Source organism: Balaenoptera borealis (genome assembly GCF_965194805.1).
Source record: "Balaenoptera borealis genome assembly, chromosome: 11".
Taxonomy (NCBI): domain Eukaryota; kingdom Metazoa; phylum Chordata; class Mammalia; order Artiodactyla; family Balaenopteridae; genus Balaenoptera; species Balaenoptera borealis.
In genome coordinates, this window is record NC_138868.1 from 60,478,423 (window position 1) to 60,496,104 (window position 17,682).

Here is a 17,682-nt window from a genome sequence, read left to right on the forward strand (position 1 = left end):
GTATGATGACCAGTGCTTTTGAAAGACTGGTAAAGAATGAAAATAGTAAAGAGGATGTATTAGCTATTTATTACTGCATAACAAATTACCCCAAACTTAGTGGTTTAAAACAACAGATATTTATTATTTCATGGTTTCTGAGGATCAGAAGTTTGGGAGCAGTTTAGCTGAGTGATTCTGGCTCAGAGTCTCTCATAAGATTGTAATGAAGCTGCATCATTTAAAGCTTGGACTGGGGCTGGAGGATTCCCATGGAGACTCGCTCACATGGCTGTTATCTGGAGTCCTCACTTCCTTACTAGCTGTAGGCTGGAAACCTAAGTTTTTCACTGTGTAGTCCTTTCCAAAGGAGTAAGAGTAGGAGAGAGAAAACTCAAGATGGACGCTCAGAAACCTCAGGCTTTTATACCCTAATCTCAGAAGTGAATTTCCATTACTTCTGCCATATTCACACAGATTACTTATGCCAGATTCACAAATCTGCTAATCTGTGCAAGGAGATAAAAGTGGGTGTGAATTGCAGGAATTGGGGATCATTGGAAGTCATCTTGGAGGTTGCTATTACAGAAGGTAACAGACAGTAAAGGGAAGGCAATAAAAGACAATTACAAAGTAAGGTATACATAAATTACTATTTTGAAAATAAACAGCTTTCACCAAGTGTACACATTTGCTTTCCCTTTCTCAGCCTGCCCAAAATACACATTCTTGACTTTCATATCTCAAATTCACACTTAGAGTAATTTTATAAGAAGAATAGAGCAATTCATAATAAGAATTAATGAAACGAGGAAAATAAGCCATTTTCTTAAACGCTATGTTATTTAGTTGAATTGTGACAGATTGCTTTTATTTCTATAGGAACATGACGCTTAAATGGCTAATCACTTGCAAGTACGTGTGAAGATACCAATGTCTATGTGTGAACTGATTTCTCCAAGTTGTCACAGCTTACTAACCAGTTGTGTTGAGAATAAATTTCATCCCCAGTCTCCACTCTCTTCTTCCCCTGCTGCCTCTCGCTGCCTTCTCCACACTAGACATTGCAGTATTGTCCTACTGAACCTGCACATTTCTCACGGTCTGTAGCTCTGCTCTCCAATATGGTAACCACTAGCTTCATGTGATTATTTAAATTTATATTTAAATTAATTACTATTAAATAAAAATATAAAATATTAAAAGTTCAGTTCCTTAGTTATACGAGGTCCATTTCAAATGCTCATTAGCCATATACGAGTAGAAGTGAGTATATTAGACAGCATCTATATAGAAAATTTTCATCATCACCGAAAGTTTTATTGAAAAACACTGGTCTGTAATATATCTCTGATTGCTTTTTGTTTTCCCTATGAGATACGAATATAGGCTAGACACTATGATTCACCCAAATCCAAACATTATTTTTCCCTTATGTCTAAATATCTGTGATATAGGTTAGTCTGTGGCATTTAACTGTTAATTAACTTTGAAAGGCCACGATGAAAATTTTAATTGGTTGTTCCACATCCTTTACAAAGATCACTACAACTATTTAATTAAATATCTATCAGAGAACAATTAATTAATTAGGCCACAGATGTAGGGAAACACCTCATCAGTCACAGAACTCTGTTTTTTTCCGTATTCATTTTTTTTTTTCTTTTTTAGGTGAAAAACCTAATCACTAAGAAATTATATACTATGTTTTCTTCAATCTAGACTTTTATATCTGTCACCTAAGCTTTTATAAAAGCCACTTATTTGTTTTCCCTGCTTTCATTCCATCTCACTATCAATCACCCTCATCCTTATCAGATTCTTCTTTCTAAACACTGATTTAATCAAGTTCTTCCCCTTCTTAAAGATATTTTTAATCCTTGACAAATCCCAACTCCTTAACATGTTACACTAAGGCTTGTGTATTCTGTTATCAACCCACCTCCCTATATTTGTCTCCTGCCATATCTTCAGACTCATTATCCTTAGTTTTTCTCCATTTCCTAAACTTACAAAGCCCTTTCTTTCTTTTAAGGCTTTGCACATGTTATTTTTTTCCTCCCTTTTCTTCTTGAAACTCCTATGTATCCTTTAAGGCTCAGCTCAAATATTACCCCTTACAGATTTTATTGGTCAAAGTTAATAAGCTGTCCTTTGTGCTCTGACAGCTCGAAGACATATACCAAGAAATTATTATAGCACTTTCTAACTTGTACCAAAATGTTTATACCCACTGCCAGTCTGTATGCTTTTAAATGACCAAGGTTATGTCTTGATGATTATAGATAGCATTCACGACAGTTTCAGCCATCAAACATAGTTTGAGAGTGAATAAATGAATGAATAGATGATTGGCTGTATGAGTGAATGAAGGAATGAATGAATGGATACATGAATGTTTACAAAAAAGCAATCCAAGAGAAATTATCTGGGGTTTTTCATACCTCTTTCTGAGTGTAGCAGTGAACATCAATTGGAATTACTTCTGCCCACATTTTTCTGTGAACAGCATCTACCTCAAACTTCATGGTGACAGCTGTGAATTCTTAAAAGCAGTGTTCTAAAAACATGATTGAACCTCCTTGGTCCAGCTAAATAAATGTAAGTGGACATCTGGTTTATGTTGGCTAAATTGGCTCTTCCCAATAAATTTGGATCTGAAATTAAGAGAGCTCATCCTTGATCTGGCTGTTCTTTAAAAACAAAAAAGGAAGATAGATACCTTATCAAATGAAGCTAGAATTGGTTTTATTAGAAGTAATCAAAATAGTCCCAAATAACATGGCTTCCGTTTAAATAGATCCATTTAAAGAGATGAAGCACTACCATAAAAAGCTTCTGCTGGTACTTTAATTAAAAGATCCTCAAGAACAGTCTACAAAATATCTCCTCTCTATTGTTTTACATCAGCAATCTCAAATTCAATCTCCTATCTTACATTTTCTTCCCTTAAAGCAACATTATTTCTTTCTAATTATTTCCCTACATTATTTCTGTCCAATCTTCCACCTCTTAGTGCCTTTCTTATCCCCAGCCTTATCTGAAAGTGGTCTGTAACTCTATACAAGAAACTTAGCTGCTCAATCCTGTATTAATGTAACAATTTGTGCTCTTTACTTATATCCTTGCATGTATCTGACAAACCATTATAATATTAACCACCCAAAAGTGCTGAATTATTATAATTACATGTATTTAACAAAAATCATATATTGCTCAATTGAACATGGTTTGCAACAAATTTCTTTCAACCTACTGATATACTGGTCAATATTCAGTTTATAACATATGTTGCTTAGATTTTCTGTGTGTGTGTGTGAGCTCATCTTGGCCTGTCAACTCTTCCAAAATATCAGTATAGTTCATTTTAGTTTAATGAGCATTTATTGAGGGATTATTATTTTCTAGCCCTTCTGTTAGTTGTCTTTTCTCAAGTGGTCAAAACTTGGAAAGAGAGCTGTATATACAAATAGGCAATTGCAATAAGGTGTATCACAGAGGTATGCGTTATAGGCAGATCAGTCAGCATGAACAAAAACACCAGTCCAAAGATATGATTAATGGGAACTACAATCATTCTCTGTAACTTGGGAATTTGTGGCAATATGGATAATGGTAGAAGATACCAGACAGGTAGGCAAGTATATAGTTTATGAAGGTCTTGGCCTTTACCCTGTAAGTAATGAGTATTAGTTAAAAGGTTGTTACTAGTACTATAAACTACATGTTTGTGTCCCCCTCCCCATCCCCACCAAAATTCATATGTTTAATTCTAACATTCAACATGTTGATATTTGGATTGGTGGTCTTTTGGAGGTGATTAGGTCATGAAGGTGGAAAGCTCATGAATGGGATTAGTGCCCTTATAAAAGAGACCCCAGAGAGATCCCTCTTCTCTTCAATCATGTGAGGACAGAACAAAAAGACATTCATCTATGAACCAGGAAGCAGGACACTGAATCGGCCAGTGCCTTGATCTTGGACTTCCTGGCCTCCAGAACTGTGAAAAATAAATTTCTGTTGTTTATAAGCCACCCAATCTATGTTATTTTGTTTTAACAGCCTGTATGGACTAAGACAAATAGAAGTACTATATATTATCAGATATGTATTTATTGACATTTTTGCTACATAAGTAATATTTTTGTTTAAAAAATTACAGAAATCCGATACTTATAAAGGGAAATGTTCTGTAATTCCACTTTTCAGTATAATCACTGGTTAATAGTTTAGGATCAGTATTCAATATTTCCCTATATGCTTAATATATAATAAAAATGTTAAATCTTGATGCACATACACTTCTGCAATTTGCTTTTGTCAGCTAACATAGTATGTATAGAATGTTGATACAGATCTTTCTGCATTCTTTTATAACAGCTGCAGAGTATGTATTTCTTTGTATGCTACATTATTTTATTTATTTATTTTTTTAATTTATTTATTTATTTATTTATTTATTTTTGGCTGTGTTGGGTCTTCGTTTCTGTGTGAGGGCTTTCTCTAGTTGTGGCAAGTGGGGGCCACTCTTCATCGCGGTGCGCGGGCCTCTCACTATCGCAGCCTCTCTTGTTGCGGAGCACAGGCCCCAGACGCGCAGGCTCAGTAGTTGTGGCTCACGGGCCCAGTTGCTCCGCGGCATGTGGGATCTTCCCAGACCTGGGCTCGAACCCGTGTCCCCTGCATTGGCAGGCAGATTCTCAACCACTGCGCCACCAGGGAAGCCCTGTATGCTACATTATTTAAGCATCTCTTTTTTAGTAAACATTTACATTGTTTCTGTTCATTTATTCAAATTATACTTACACACACAACTCCCTATACATCTCTGGTCTGTTTGCACTTTTTTTCTTTGGGATACATTCTTGAAATTCTGGTTAGAGCCAGGGCTACCACACTGAATGATTCCAGAAGACACCATTCTCATCATGATCTATGGGTTGGATGTCCCTGAAATTGTGTAGTGCATAGCCTCCAACTTCACAACCCACACTTTGAATGCTATTTTACATTGTCCCTTGCTATGTACCAGATGATGTTCTAAGTACTTCACATGCAAAAACTCATTTATTTCTAACAACAACCTCATGAAGTAGATATTTTATCCCCATTTTACAGGTGAGAAAATGGATGCTTACAGAGGTCCAATGATTTGTCCATGGTCTTGTAAACCTTCAGTGAATGACGTGTGAACTTAGGTAGATAAATACAGTGGAATGCCAATATTGGAAAATCAGGGATTACAAAATGGCCTTCAAAATTCAGAGTTAGAGCATTTCTCTAAAGGTAAAGGAATCAACACTGAGTCTACAAAAATTTATTGTAAAGAAAGAAAAAAAAAGGCTGATGAAACTCCCTTCTGCAACTCCCCTGAATTCACTGTATCAGAGAAGTGGAATGGAACTCTCTGGCCAACAGTGGAAGCTGTAAATCTGGAGCTTGTGCCATGGCATTAAATTATAGTGTCAGGAATAAGAATCTAAAGCCCGTCAGTGGTATAAATAACTGAAAAGAGATTACAGTCTAAAACAGGCTGCATACATATTTAAACAGTGCTGTGTATACCACTTGGGAAAATATATGATACTAAATCTAATAGCCCCATCTTACTTCCTAGCTCTTGAGCAGTAATTTAAAGCCCCAGCATTTTGAAGGAAGAAGGACTATGAATATCATGAACACATGTAAGTTAAAGTGCACTAATGACTGCCATGGTATAAATGAAGGGCTATCAGATCCATGCTATTCTTTATTTTGTAATGAATGCTATTTTTAAATTAAATAAACAAGATGATCCTGCAGTTCTCAGATTTTAAGAATGATGTTTGTATTGAGTGTGTTTCTTCCCTCTTCCTACCTTTTTTGGGGGTGTAAGGGGGGATGGAGGAGACACTTAAAGTTCATTTCAGGCTCAACTGGACGATATAAAAACATATCCAGGGAGGAGAGAAGATGGCGGAAGAGTAAGACGCGGAGATCACCTTCCTTCCCACAGATACAGAAGAAATACATCTACACGTGGAACTGCTCCTACAGAACACCCACTGAACGCTGGCAGAAAACGTCAGGCCTCCCAAAAGGCAAGAAAATCCCCACGTACTTGGGTAGGGCAAAAGAAAAAAAGAAACAACAGAGACAAAAGAATAGGGACGACACCTGCACCAGTGGGAGGGAGCTGTGAAGGAGGAAAGGTTTCCACACACTAGGAAGCCCCTTCGCGGGCAGAGACTGCGGGTGGCGGAGGGGGGAGCTTTGGAGCCACGGAGGAGAGCACAGCCACAGGGGTGCGGAGGGCAAAGCGGAGAGATTCCCGCACGGAGGCTCGGCGCCGAGCAGCACTCACCAGCCCGAGAGGCTTGTCTGCTCCCCCGCCGGGGCGGGCGGGGCTGGGAGCTGAGGCTCAGCTTCGGTCGGATCGCAGGGAGAGGACTGGGGTTGGCGTTGTGAACACAGCCTGAAGGGGTTAGCGCACCACAGCTAGCCGGGAGGGAGACCGGGGGAAAAGTCTGCAGCTGCCGAAGAGGCAAGAGACTTTTTCTTGCCTCTTTGTTTCGCGGTGTGCAGGGAGGGGGGATTCAGAGCGCCGCCTAAACGAACTCCAGAGACAGGCGCGAGCCGCGGCGATCAGCGCGAACCTCAGAGACGGGCGTGAGACGCTGGGGCTGCTGCTGCCGCCTCCAAAAAGCCTGTGTGCGAGCAAAGGTCACTCTCCACACCGCCCCTCCCGGGAGCCTGTGCAGCCCGCCACTGCCAGGGTCCCGTGATCCAGGGACAACTTTCCCGGGAGAACACACTGCGCGCCTCAGGCTGGTGCAACGTCACTCTGGCCTCTGCCGCCGCAGGCTCGCCCCGCCTTCTCTGTACCCCTCCCTCCCACCCCCCCACCCCCCCACCCCCGCCTGAGTGAGCCAGAGCCCCCGAAGCAGCTGCTCCTTTAACCCCGTTCTGTCTGGGCGGGGAACAGACGCCCTCAGGCGACCTAAAGGCAGAGGAGGGTCCAAATCCAAAGCTGATCCCCAGGAGCTGTGCGAACAGAGAAGAGAAGGGGAAATCTCTCCCAGCAGCCTCAGAAGCAGCGGATTAAAGCTCCACAAATAACTTGATGTGCCTGCATCTGTTGAATACCTGAATAGACAACGAATCATCCCAAATTCAGGAGGTGGACTTTGGGAGCAGTATATATTAATTTTTCCCCTTTTCCTTTTTTTGTGAGTGTATATGTAAATGCTTCTGGGTGAGATTTTGTCTGTATAGCTTTGCTTTATAATAGCTTTATTTTACTTCACTATATTATAGCCTCTTTCTTTCTTTCTTTCTTTCTATTTTTTCTCCCTTTTACTCTGAGCCGTGTGGACGAAAGGCTCTTGGTGCTCCAGCCAGGCATCAGGGCTGTGCCTCTGAGGTGGGAGAGCCAACTTCAGGACACTGGTCCACAAGAGACCTCCCAGCTCCACGTAATACCAAACGGCGAAAATCTCTCAGAGATCTCCATCTCAACATCAAGACCCAGCTTCACTCAACGACCAGCAAGCTACAGTGCTGGACACCCTATGCCAAACAACTAGCAAGACAGGAACACAGCCCCATCCATTAGCAGAGAGGCTGCCTAAAATCATAATAAGGCCACAGACACCCCAAAATACACCACCAGACGTGGACGTGCCCACCAGAAAGACAAGATCCAGCCTCATCCACCAGAACTCAGGCACTAGTTCCCTCCACCAGGAAGCCTACACAACCCACTGAAGCAACCTTAGCCACTGGGGACAGATACCAAAAACAACGGGAACTACAAACCTGCAGCCTGTGAAAAGGAGACCCCAAACACAGTAAGATAAGCAAAATGAGACGACAGAAAAACACACAGCAAATGAAGGAGCAGGGTCAAAACACACCACCTTAACAAATGAAGAGGAAATAGGTAGTCTACCTGAAAAAGAATTCAGAATAATGATAGTAAGGATGATCCAAAATCTGGGAAATAGAATAGACAAAAGGCAAGAAACATTTAACAAGGACGTAGAAGAACTAAAGAGGAACCAAGCAACGATGAAAAACACAATAAATGAAATTAAAAATACTCTAGATGGGATCAATAGCAGAATAACTGAGGCAGAAGAAAGGATAAGTGACCTGGAAGATAAAATGGTGGAAATAACTACTACAGAGCAGGATAAAGAAAAAAGAATGAAAAGAACTGAGGACAGTCTCAGAGACCTCTGGGACAACATTAAACGCACCAACATTCGAATTATAGGAGTCCCAGAAGAAGAAGAGAAAAAGAAAGAGACTGAGAAAATATTTGAAGAGATTATAGTTGAAAACTTCCCTAATATGGGAAAGGAAATAGTTAATCAAGTCCTGGAAGCACAGAGAGTCCCATACAGGATAAACCCAAGGAGAAACACGCCAAGACACATATTAATCAAACTGTCAAAAATTAAATATAAGGAAAACATATTAAAGGCAGCAAGGGAAAAACAACAAATAACTCACAAGGGAATCCCCATAAGGTTAACATCTGATCTTTCAGCAGAAACTCTGCAAGCCAGAAGGGAGTGGCAGGATATACTTAAAGTGATGAAGGAGAAAAACCTACAACCAAGATTACTCTACCCAGCAAGGATCTCATTCAGATTCGATGGAGAAATTAAAACCTTTACAGACAAGCAAAAGCTGAGAGAGTTCAGCACCACCAAACCAGTTTTACAACAAATACTAAAGGAACTTCTCTAGGCAAGAAACACAAGAGAAGGAAAACACCTACAATAACAAACCCAAAACATTTAAGAAAATGGGAATAGGAACATACATATCGATAATTACCTTGAATGTAAATGGATTAAATGCTCCCACCAAAAGACACAGGCTGGCTGAATGGATACAAAAACAAGACCCATATATATGCTGTCTACAAGAGACCCACTTCAGACCTAGAGACACATACAGACTGAAAGTGAGGGGATGGAAAAAGATATTCCATGCAAATGGAAATCAAAAGAAAGCTGGAGTAGCAATTCTCATATCAGACAAAATAGACTTTAAAATAAAGACTATTACAAGAGACAAAGAAGGACACTATATAATGATCAAGGGATCGATCCAAGAGGAAGGTATAACAATCGTAAATATTTATGCACCCAACGTAGGAGCACCTCAATACATAAGGCAAATACTGACAGCCATAAAAGGGGAAATCGACAGCAACACAATCATAGTAGGGGACTTTAACACCCCACTTTCACCAATGGACAGATCATCCAAAATGAAAATAAATAAGGAAACACAAGCTTTAAATGATACATTAAACAAGATGGACTTAATTGATACTTATAGGACATTCCACCCAAAAACAACAGAATACACATTTTTCTCAAGTGCTCATGGAACATTCTCCAGGATAGATCATATCTTGGGTCACAAATCAAGCCTTGGTAAATTTAAGAAAATTGAAATCATATCAAGTATCTTTTCCGACCACAACGCTATGAGACTAGCTATCAATTACAGGAAAAGATCTGTAAAAAATACAAACACATGGAGGCTACACAATACACTACTTAATAACGAAGTGATCATTGAAGAAACCAAAGGGGAAATCAAAAAATACCTAGAAACAAATGACAATGGAGATACAACGACCCAAAACCTATGGGACGCAGCAAAAGCAGTGCTAAGAGGGAAGTTTATAGCAATACAAGCCTACCTCAAGAAACAGGAAACATCTCGAATAAACAACCTAACCTTGCACCTAAAGCAATTAGAGAAAGAAGAACAAAAAAACCCCAAAGCCAGCAGAAGGAAAGAAATCATAAAGATTAGGTCAGAAATAAATGAAAAAGAAATGAAGGAAACAATAGCAAAAATCAATGAAACTAAAAGCTGGTTCTGTGAGAAGATAAACAAAATTGATAAACCATTAGCCAGACTCATCAAGAGAAAATGGGAGAAGACTCAAATCAATCGAATTAGAAATGAAAAAGGAGAAGTAACCACTGACACTGCAGAAATACAAAAGATCATGAGAGATTACTACAAGCAACTCTATGCCAATAAAATGGACAACCTGGAAGAAATGGACAGATTCTTAGAAATGCACAAACTGCCGAGACTGAACCAGGAAGAAATAGAAAATATGAACAGACCAATCACAAGCACTGAAATTGAAACTGTGATTAAACACCTTCCAACAAACAAAAGCCCAGGACCAGATGGCTTCACAGGCGAATTCTATCAAACATTTAGAGAAGAGCTAACACCTATCCTTCTCAAACTCTTCCAAAATATTGCAGAGGGAGGAACACTCCCAAACTCATTCTACGAGGCCACCATCACCCTGATACCAAAACCAGACAAAGATGTCACAAAGAAAGAAAACTACAGGCCAATATCACTGATGAACATAGATGCAAAAATCCTCAACAAAATACTAGCAAACAGAATCCAACAGCACATTAAAAGGATCATACACCATGATCAAGTGGGGTTTATCCCAGGAATGCAAGGATTCTTCAATATACGCAAATCAATCAACGTGATACACCATATTAACAAATTGAAGGAGAAAAACCATATGATCATCTCAATAGATGCAGAGAAAGCTTTCGACAAAATTCAACACCCATTTATGATAAAAACCCTCCAGAAAGTAGGCATAGAGGGAACTTTCCTCAACATAATGAAGGCCATATATGACAAACCCACAGCCAACATTGTCCTCAATGGTGAAAAACTGAAACCATTTCCACTAAGATCAGGAACAAGACAAGGTTGCCCACTGTCACCACTATTATTCAACATAGTTTTGGAAGTGTTAGCCACAGCAATCAGAGAAGACAAAGAAATAAAAGGAATCCAAATCGGAAAAGAAGAAGTAAAGCTGTCACTGTTTGCAGATGACATGATACTATACATAGAGAATCCTAAAGATGCTACCAGAAAACTCCTAGAGCTAATCAATGAATTTGGTAAAGTAGCAGGATACAAAATTAATGCACAGAAATCTCTTGCATTCCTATACACTAATGACGAAAAATCTGAAAGTGAAATTAAGAAAACACTCCCGTTTACCATTACAACAAAAAGAATAAAATATCTAGGAATAAACCTACCTAAGGAGACAAAAGACCTGTATGCAGAAAATTATAAGACACTGATGAAAGAAATTAAAGATGATACAAATAGATGGAGAGATATACCATGTTCCTGGATTGGAAGAGTCAACATTGTGAAAATGACTCTACTACCCAAAGCAATCTACAGATTCAATGCAATCCCTATCAAACTACCACTGGCATTTTTCACAGAACTAGAACAAAAAATTTCACAATTTGTATGGAAACACAAAAGACCCCGAATAGCCAAAGCAATCTTGAGAACGAAAAATGGAGCTGGGGGAATCAGGCTCCCTGACTTCAGACTATATTACAAAGCTTCAGTAATCAAGACAGTTTGGTACTGGCACAAAAACAGAAATATAGATCAATGGAACAGGATAGAAAGCCCAGAGATAAACCCACACACATATGGTCACCTTATCTTTGATAAAGGAGGCAAGCATATACAGTGGAGAAAAGACAGCCTCTTCAATAAGTGGTGCTGGGAAAATTGGACAGGTACATGTAAAAGTATGAAATTAGAACACTCCCTGACACCATACACAAAAATAAACTCAAAATGGATTAAAGACCTAAGTGTAAGGGCAGACACTATCAAACTCTTAGAGGAAAACATAGGCAGAACACTCTATGACATACATCACAGCAAGATTCTTTTTGACCCAGCTCCCAGAGAAATGGAAATAAGAACACAAATAAACAAATGGGACCTAATGAAACTTAAAAGCTTTTGCACAGCAAAGGAAACCATAAACAAGACCAAAAGACAACCATCAGAATGGGAGAAAATATTTGCAAATGAAGCAACTGACAAAGGATTAATCTCCAAGATTTACAAGCAGCTCATGCAGCTCAATAACAAAAAAACGAACAACCCAATCCAAAAATGGGCAGAAGACCTAAATAGACATTTCTCCAAAGAAGATATACAGATGGCCTACAGACACATGAAAGAATGCTCAATATCATTAATCATTAGAGAAATGCAAATCAAAACTACAATGAGATATCATCTCACACCGGTCAGAATGGCCATCATCAAAAAATCCAGAAACAATAAATGCTGGAGAGGGTGTGGAGGAAAGGGAACACTCTTGCACTGTTGGTGGGAATGTAAATTGATACAGCCACTATGGAGAACAGTATGGAGGTTCCTTGAAAAACTACAAATGGTACTACCATACGACCCAGCAATCCCACTACTGGGCATATACCCTGAGAAAACCATAGGTCAAAAAGAGTCATGTACCAAAATGTTCATTGCAGCTCTATTTACAATAGCCAGGACATGGAAGCAACCTAAATGTCCATCGACAGATGAATGGATAAAGAAGATGTGGCACATATATACAATGGAATATTACTCAGCCATAAAAAGAAATGAGATGGAGGTATTTGTAATGAGGTGGATGGAGTTAGAGTCTGTCATATAGAGTGAAGTAAGTCAGAAAGAGAAAAACAAATACAGTATGCTAACACATATATACGGAATCTAAGGAGAAAAAAAAAAGGCCATGAAGAACCTAGTGGCAAGACGGGAATAAAGACACAGACCTACTAGAGAATGGACTTGAGGATATGGGGAGGGGGTGGGGTGAGATGTGACAGGGTAAGAGAGTGTCATGGACATATATACACTACCAAATGTAAAATAGATAGCTAGTGGGAAGCAGCCGCATAGCACAGGGAGATCAGTTCGGGGCTTTGTGACCACCTAGAAGGGTGGGATGGGGAGGGTGGGAGGGAGGGAGATGCAAGAGGGAAGAGAAATGGGAACATATTGTATATGTATAACTGATTCACTTTGTTATAAAGCAGAAGCTAACACACCATTGTAAGGCAATTATACTTCAATAAAGATGTTTAAAAAAAAAAAAAACATATCCACATAGACTTTTTAAAAGATTTTTACAATACATGATAACAGATTAACTTATTGGTGGAATATTTGCCCATAATATCATCATATTTTATTATGCAGAAAAAAATACAAGTTTTAATTAGTTGCTTTTGGCATGAAAATGATAAATATGTCCTTTTCGAATCCAAAAAAAGTTCAGAATCATGCAGTATTAATTCCATCTTGTTTATTGGTGTTTGTTAAAAATTTCTGAAAGTATATTTTTAAGAGAAATTGAGAGAAGCATCAGTAAAGAGGATTCATTTTAAAGGTTCTGTATTTCTCATGTGAAATATGACATTTTTTATCAGCAGTTGAATTGTAGATACTCTTAGTTGATAAGTTACAAACTTCTAAATTTCACCTTTAAACATTCAAAAATTATTTAGTTATTGTTGTTATAAATAGATTTGTTGCTGAGTACTCTGGGGAAAATTACGTTAGATGGGAGAGCTCTGAATCTTCCTAAAACATCACTTCCCTAATATCTTCCCTTTGTTAAGAATTAAAAATACTTCCCTTGTATTTATCAAACTATGCTCAGGATCCTCACTGCATCATTGGAGACTCTCACATCAATATATAAGCCCTATCAAGAGACCAGAAGAAATTGGAATGAATGTGGGCATATACTGGATTTCAGCAAGTAGAGGGAAGTGGATAATTTATGTCAGTCAGGCCAGAAGATAGATATATGTGTAGAACTCAATTCACTTGAAATGTGGTGTAAATGGTTAAGAAGGGATATATATTGGGGACCAAAATCTTGGCCCAGGTCTTTTCTTCCCCTATACCATGCTTGCCTTCTCTACTGCCAGTTCTGATTGTATTATTCGTCATTTGTCAGTCCTCTAAAAATGATCCCTGTTGAATCAGGTAGGACCCTGGAAAGAAAAATGTGGCACACTCAAAAAATTAATTGCAAAGGTTTAAAGATGGAACTGTTTATAAAGATGTGGAGAGAGATAAGGAGGTCAATAAGGGCTGGTTAAGCATTCAAGAACTAGCTACATTAAGGCACATTGTCACCCAACTGGATGACCAGAAGGATAGTGGGAGGGAACAGATTTTCTCCAGTCTGATGATATCTGTGGCCATGGGAGTGTATGCATCTGCTAGGAACTGTGGTCATAGAGAGGAACACATCCACTGTCTGTATAACCATGGTCAAGCAGGGTATCTGCACCCCTACGCTCATTGCAGCATTATTTACAATAGCCAAGACATGAAAACAACCTACATGTCCATCCATAGATGACATATGAAGGAAAACGAAAGGAAATGTTTTATATCTAACATATATATTATTAGGCCTTAAAAAAAGAAGAAAATCATGTCATTTGCAAAAATGTAGATGGATCTCAAGGACATTATTCGAAGTAAAGTAAGTCAGAGAGAGAAAAATAAATACTGTATGAGCTCACTTACATGTGGAATCTAAAAGAAAAAAAAAACTCATAGAAACAGAGATGAGATTGGTGTTTCCCAGAGATGGGAGTGGGAGGTGGAATAATTGGGTAAAGTAGTCAAAAGACACAAACTTGCAGTTATAAGATAAATAACTTCTAGGGATGTAACATACATGATAACTAAAGTTAACAATTACTGTATTGTGTATTTGAAAGCTGCTAAGAGAGTACATCTTAAAAGTTCTCATAAAGAAAAAATAATTGGTAGCTATGTGAGTTTTTGGTAATCATTTTATAAGGTATACATGTATCATTAGATTGTACACCTTAAACTTATGCAGTGTTATACGTCAATTATATCTCAATAAAACTGGGGAAAAAAGAATTGTGAAAAATGGAACTGGATCAACAAATCCATTTTTCCACTCAGTATCCATTCTTGTCATTCTTTTAGATATGAAAAAACAAGCAAACAACACTGTGTCACTACCAGGGGAATCAGAGAGTCCTATCAGCTACTGTATCATTGTAGGGTGATCAGTTCAGTCATACCATTATTGGAATTCCCATTGTAAAACTAGGTACCATCTGTGCTCTACATATAGGGAAGCAGGAGAGGAGATTGTGTGTGGGAATGGGGTGGGAGTGGGGACAATAAACCCACATGTGGTCTCTGCTTTTGTAGGTGGTTACAAAAATTAGACTGATAATCATAGAGCCTTATTCCACTTATTTTTCTCTGTTCTTTTTACATTTTGCTAGATCTTAGCTGGTAGGGGTTTTTAACCTGATAGGATAAACTTCATCGCTTGCAGCTCAAAGTCCTCTATGGTGTTCTCTTTTTTGTATTGTAGTTTTTCATGTACCATTATTTTTGGTTATGGAAGTACCGACCTGTGAGCCAATGATCCTGTGGATTCCAGGCATAGCTTTCATCCCGCTACTGAAGAACAATCATTAGCTTTCCCTCAGACACGAGGATTCGTTTCTCCCTTGGGCACTAGGACCTATAAAGTCACCAAGTCCAAGATTTGAAGAATTGGAAACAAAACTTCCTTATGTGAGTCTTTAGAAAATACTGTTAAATGCATCGTTGAAAGGCCTCTGGGTCTCAGTGGTTCTGGGTAACATCCCAACATCCCCTGACTACCTGGGTGACATTAGCAAGTTGCAGTGCGTCTCTGAACCTCAGGTTTTCCATCTATAAACAAGAATATAATCTTGAAGATCCTTTTAATCTCTGATTCTTTCATTATATGATTATATAATGCTAATTCATTTTAATCAAAGACATCTAAATTTATTAGGTCTTTCAACAGAGAGGTAAAGAAAGATGAAATAGTAAAAATAATATTGGTATCAGCCAATACTCAGAAAGAACTTATTTTGTGCACTGTACCATGTCAAATCATTTGCATGTGTTATCTGAATCCTCAAAAATCCCTTGCATAAGTACTACTTTTATCATATTTCACTTGGGTTAACCAGCCTAAAGTGCCCAGTTAATAATTTAAATTCAGACAATGGAATCTAGTAATCAACCACAAAATGTTTTGGCATTAAAATAAATTGACTGCTGTGGACAAAAAGGTTGGAAAGGATTAACAACTCAGCAATCTTTATGTCCATTAAGAATATCCAAAATATTATTACAAATAGTAAACTATTCAACCACACTTAACCAAATGAGAAATGAGCCTGGCTTCTTTTTTTAACTGATCCAGGTTCCTCTTTTCTAGATACTATAAAGCAAATGATAGTTAACCAAAATTTCAGAAGTGGAGACCTGATTGAAATCAAAGGTGTTTATTTGGGGTTTGTTAGGACTGCAGCCCAGGCGACACAGATTCAAAAAGCACCTGGATTGTGTTCTGCCTGACTGCAAAATGAGGGAGACATAAAGCAAAAAACGTAAGGTCGCTGTTAGTTGCATGGATTGTCTATCAAGAATTATAATTGGAGCTGGCAAAAAGTAAGGGTACTTGTTAAGTAAGGTTGGGGTTTGAAATGGGGTTTGAAACGGTTGTGTAGTTACATGGTGAAATCTTGAGACCATTATTGCCTTTGGCAAGTGTTATTGTGAATACAGCTGGTGGTGTCCTTGGGTCTGGTACAGTTCAAAAAAAGTTCAAGTTCTCAGCGGTACAGAGACATGTCTGGGAGCAGACCCTAAATGGCTGCCTAACTGTAATTTTGTATGCCTGGTTTGTGATTACTTCATTATAATTTCAATGTGTCATATCATAATATATACTGGGGAATTTCCCTGTAGTGTTGCTCATATGACGTACGGCAATGCTATGGAATAGCGATCATCAGCTCCATTTTACACACAAACTACTCAGACTTGTAGAAGATTAATAACTTGCCATAGTTCCCACATCTAGTAAGTACTGGATTCAGAGTTGTCCCTGAAGTCTAATTTAACCTGAAAGCCTATATTGGTCAGCACTGGACTTTCTTCCATTCTCATACAGTATCTACCATTGAGCTACCACTGGAAGGAAAGTAAGATCTGCCTTTGTAAATTCAGGGTTTACCTTCAATCAGGATTGGAGTGACCCCTGCAAACAACTCCATCCTGGACTAATAATGTCAGACCCCTTCCTTATCCACATCCAGGTTTAAGTATTATACAGTCATGGTGGTGATTTCATCACTACCTCTAAAACATCCCTAAATGCCTTTATGTTTCAGTGATCTAAAAGGGTGACAATCCAGACTGGAGGTTGTACAAAATAGTGTTTATATTGTTGGCACTTACCCACAGAAGCATCCTCATGCTTTTGAAGTAAATATGGCTACTGTCTTTTCAGTGGAATGCCACTTACAAATCTTGTAAATTTCGACATAGTAGCTTAGTTGTTGTGTGCAAGGTCTGGGGCCATAGACCTTGGCCATTCACTGGTTACAGTAACTTAGTCAAGTTACTCAAACTCTCTGTGCCTCATTTTCTCCTCTCCGTGTGTAAGATGTGGGCAATGTACCTACCTGACAAAATGTTTTAATATCAAATACATCCATTTATGTGAATTGCTTAGCACAGTGCCTGGCATGTAGTAGATGCTATGTAAATGATTCATGCTAAGGGTAAGCAGTTTGTCTTGCCTTTGGAGAACAATCTGTTCTTTTCATGGCAAGGTTAACATGTATGACTTCATTTAATCCTAACCGTCCTGTAAAGCATTTCATATTTCATATGTGGAAACTGAAGCACAAAGAGACCAAGCAACTTCTACAAGGTCACAACTCTTAACTACCAGGTCTTCTGACTATT